This window comes from Rhinatrema bivittatum, chromosome 11, assembly GCF_901001135.1.
Source record: "Rhinatrema bivittatum chromosome 11, aRhiBiv1.1, whole genome shotgun sequence".
NCBI classification, from domain to species: domain Eukaryota; kingdom Metazoa; phylum Chordata; class Amphibia; order Gymnophiona; family Rhinatrematidae; genus Rhinatrema; species Rhinatrema bivittatum.
The window spans coordinates 23,016,873-23,021,966 of NC_042625.1; positions in this window are offsets into that span (position 1 = coordinate 23,016,873).

A 5,094-nucleotide genomic window follows, 5' to 3' on the forward strand; every position below is an offset into this window, starting at 1 on the left:
CGGCGGAAGAGCCTAGAATGGCCGGCAGCGCATGCTCAGACAGAGCTGGGGGCGGGGCGTTCACTGATTCCAGAGGAGCCTCTTCCTCTGCTTTGAGTCTCTTGTCATTTTGCAACGTTGCATTTGCTTGACCTGTGCCACTCCACACTCTGTATGGCCATTCTATGCCTCAAAACTTTTAAAATAATAATAAAAAAAAATCAAATAATCCTAACAATAATATTTAATTGCCAAAAAGATAACACGTGCAAATTTTAATTTCAATTTGATTTTTCACTTTTTCCTATGAAAGGCACAAGGTTAATTCCAAGATAAAGCTGTCCAGTTTTTGCCCTAGAGACAGTGGTAGTCATTTGACCGGAGAGCATCACTTTGATCTACAAAACATTTTAACTCAGTCTTTAGTAATATTGCTTTTCCTCTCTCCCCATAATTGTCATTGTGGTTTGAGATACAGTTGGACACTAAGTCTACTTGCCTAATAACTTTATGGACTTTTTCTTCAGGAACATAGTGTATCAATAAATTATTCTTAAATACAGAAAAAAAAAGAGCTTGTCCAATCCTCTTTTGAACCGCACTATCAGGTTGATGCAATAGTGTGCTCACATGAGCACACTATTTAACCCAAGGTTGGACGCGGGTTTTGGACTCGCGTCCACAACCTCTTATTCTATAAGGGGATTAGCGTGTCCAAAACGCACGTCCAACCTCCGCAAACTAATAGCGCTTATCGCATGCAAATGCATGTTGATGGGGTTATTAGCTATTCTCCCCAGATTAAAAAAAATAAATTGTGCACCCAATGTGCACATTTTTACGCTCAGAAATTAACGCCTGCCCAGAGCGTTAATTTCTGAGAACCCAAAAAATGTACAGAAAAGCAGAAGACTGTAAAAAAAAAAAATGTTAAAAAGTGTGCCGGTGATCAGATTAGGAAAAGGGACGCTCAATTAATGAGCATCCATTTTCCTAACCCGTGGCTGTGCACAGGTTAGGCAAATGCCGTTCGTAAAATTTAGCATCAGTTTTCCTAACCTGCTGACGGCCACCTCTCCTGGGCGCCTGCTGCCAAGGAGGCGCTAGGGGTGCATATATGTCCCTAGCGCCTCCTTGGCAGTATGACCCCCTCATTTCAATATTTGATCGCATGCCCAGGAGAGGTGGCTGCCCATGCGTTAGGAAAGCAACACTGAGCATCCGTTTTCCATGCTGATTTATTGGATTGGCCTGTATGTTAGTTGCCTGGACCACATCCACTGGCAACAGAGCCCATAACTTGATTGTGTGCTGAGTGAAAAAATACTTAATATAATTGTTTTTAAATCTGCCGGTTGCTGGTTTCATGGAGTGTTCCCTAGTCCTAGTGTTGTTTGAAAGGGTAACTAACCGTTCCCTATTTACCCATTCCACCCCACTCATGATTTTATAAATTTCAATCCTATCCCCTTCTCAGTTGTCTCTTTTCCAAGCTAAAGAGCCCTAATGGGTTTAGTTTTTCTCCATAAGGGAGCTTTTCCACCCCTTTATCATTTTTGTTGCCCTTCTCTGTAGATTTTCCATGTCTGCTTTGTCTTTTTTGAGCTGAGGCGACTAGAACTGCACACAGATCTCAAGATGCAGTCACAATGGCTCTATAGAAAGGCATTAAGGTATTGTCAGCTCTGTTCTCTATTCCTTTCCATATAACTCCTAACATTCTATTTGCCCTTTTGACCGCTGACACACAGTGAGCTGAAGATTTCAAGGTATTGTCCTCGAGGATGTCAAGGTCCTTTTCTGGGTGGTGACTCCTGACTCGGAACTCAGCATCGTGTACTTGTATTTGGGATTATTTTTCCCTATGTGCATTACTTTTCACGTGTTCATATTAGATTGCATCTGTCATTTAGCTGTCCAGTCTCCTAAACTCACAAAGTCCTTCTGCAGTTACTCACAATCCGCTGCTGTTTTAAAGACTCAAAACAATTTTGTCATCTGCAAATTTGTTCCTTTCTCCAAATCATTTATGCATATGCTAAATAGCACAGGTCCCAATACAGACCCCTGGGGCACTCCACTAACAGCATTTCTATATTTGGAAAACTGACTATTTAGTCCTATCCTCTGTTTCCTGTCTTTTATCCAGTTACTAATTCACAATAGGACATTGCTTCTGATCCCATGACCTCCCAATTTCCTAAGGAGTCTCTCATGAGAGACTTTGTCAAATGCCTTATGAAAATCCAAATACAATCTGGGGTAGATTTTCAGAGGGGTACGCACGTAAGATACGCGCGTACCCCCCCGAAAACCTACCCCAACCCCCACCTGCGCGTGCCGAGCCTATTTTGCATAGGCTCGGCGGTGCGCGTAAGCCCCGGGACGCGCGCGTAAGTCCCGGGGCTTTGCAAAGGGGGCATGTCGGGGGCGTGTCGGGTGGGCGGCACAAATTTTGGGGCGGGGCGGGAGGCATGTTGGAGGCGTGACGCCGGCCCGGGGGCATGGTCGAGGCCTCCGGACTAGCCCCTGGGTCGGGTGATGGCGCGCCAGCAGCCCACTGGCGCGCGCAGATTTACACCTGCTTTCGACAGGCGTAAATCTGCCAACAAAGGTAAGGGGGGGTTTAGATAGGGCCAGGGGGGTCGGTTAGGTAGGGGAAGGGAGGGGAAGGTGAGGGGAGGTGGAAGGAAAGTTCCCTCCGAGGCCGCTCCGATTTCGGAGCGGCCTCGGAGGGAACAGGCAGCGCGCGCCGGCGTGCACAGGTTGCACAAATGTGCACCCCCTTGCGCGCGCCGACCCCGTATTTTATAAGATACGCGTGTATCTTAAAAATCCAGCGTACTTTTGTTCGCGCCTGGTGCACGAACAAAAGTACGCGCGCGCGTAAATTTATAAAATCTACCCCTCTATCAGCTGGCTCACCTTTGCAGCATGTTTATTTAAACCATCAAAAAAAGAAATCTAGTAAATTGGTAAGGCAAGATTTCCCTTTGGAAAACCCATGTTGACTCCCCTTTAAACCATGTCTATCTATGTGGTCAGTAATTTTTTTTTTAATTATAGTTTCAACTATTTTTCCTAGCACTGATGTCAGGTTCACTGGTCTATAGTTTCCCAGATCACCCCTAGAGCCCTTTTTAAAAATTGCCATCACATTGGTTTTATTAGAAATACATAATTTTAAATAATAATAGAAAAACCTCAGGGCATTATGGATGCTAAAAATATGGGGACTCTGATGACATTTGTTTATTCATATAGTTTTTAAATTGTAAAGCAACAGTTAATATTTAATAAAATTTTTGTATACTTCTTTCTTGACCAAAAGGTCATCCAAAGCAGTGCACAACATAGTAACATATGACCATAAAACATTTGAACATAAAATGTGTCATGCTAGGTCAAACCAAAGCTCAACGATTCCAGCATCCAATCTCCACTGGGGTAGAAACATAGAAACATGATGGCAGAAACAGGCTATATAGCCTATCTAGTCTGCACATCCACACCAACTACTCAGCTCTACAATCATCTGCCTGGACCGTCCCTTGTTGCTTGTTCCCAGGGATAAGCGTTGGCTTTCCCGTCTACTGATCTAAAAATTGTAGACTTTTCCTACAGGAACTGGCCCAGTTAAAGGCAAACTAAATCCTCTATGCACTATAGGGATGTGAATCGTTTTTGAACGATTAAAATTATCGTCAGATAATTTTAAAATCGTCCAAAATCGTTAGAGTGCACGATACAATACAAATGCCCACGATTTATCATCAGGGGCATTTGTATTGTATCATTAAATAGGGCACACCAAAAAAGCCCCTAAACCCACCCTGACCATTTAAATCGACCTGACCCGACCCATCGCTATTTTTTTTTTACGGAGGCCCGCGCCGCAAAAAAAAAAAACCAAACCATCTGACCCTTTAAATCGACCCGACCCATCGCTAATTATTTTTTTACGGAGGCCCGCGCCGCAAAAAAACCCAAAAAAACCCTTCCGACCCTTTAAATCGACCCCCCCTCCCGACCCCCCCAAAACCTTTTAAAGTTACCTGGTGGTCCAGGGGGTCCTCGGGGAGAGAGCCAGGGGGGCCTCGGGGAGAGGAGAGATCCAGGGGGGCCTCGGGGAAAGATTTCCCAGGCATCAGCTGTTCTAAAAAAAAAAAAAATGACGCCGATGCCCCTTTGCCCTTACCATGTGACAGGGTATCCGTGCCATTGGCCGGCCCCTGTCACATGGTAGGAGCACTGGATGTCCGGCGCCATCTTTACTCATCAGTCCATATTATACTATGGGCTGATGGCCGGCACCATGTTTAAGGATGGCGCCGGCCATCTTTACTCATCATGGGCTGATGAGTAAAGATGGCCGGCGCCATCTTTAAAGATGGCGCCGGCCATCCAGTGCTCCTACCATGTGACAGGGGCCGGCCAATGGCACGGATACCCTGTCACATGGTAAGGGCAAAGGGGCATCAGCGCCATTTTTTTTTTTTTTTTAGAACAGGTGATGCCTGGGAAATCTTTCCCCGAGGCCCCCCTGGATCTCTCCCCGAGGTCTCCCGAGGCCCCCCTGGACCACCAGGTAACTTTAAAAGGTTTGGGGGGGGTCGGGAGGGGGGGTTGATTTAAATGGTCGGATGGGTTTTTTTGTTTTTTTTGCGGCGCGGGCCTCCGTAAAAAAATAATTAGTGATGGGTCGGGTCCGGTCGGGGGGGGGGGGGGGGGGGCGATTTAAGGGGTCGGATGGTTTTTTTTGTTTTTTTTTGCGGCGCGGGCCTCCGTAAAAATATAATTAGTGATGGGTCGGGTCGGGAGGTCGATTTAAAGGGTCGGATGTGGGTTGTTTTTTTTTTTTGCGGTGCAGGCCTCCTAAAAAAATGTGAATTGGAATCGGAAACTATTCCAATTCACATATCTTAACGATCAGAATCGAGCCCCCCCACAGCCGAATCTGATCGTTAAGACGATCTGGCACACAATTCACATCTCTAATGCACTATGCAATATCTCCGAAATGTACACAAGCAATAGTTAATACTCACTTTGAATTGATTGTGTCTTTCTTTTTTAATTCTTTAAGTAGCTGTCATGCAATTTCTCCTAATCTTT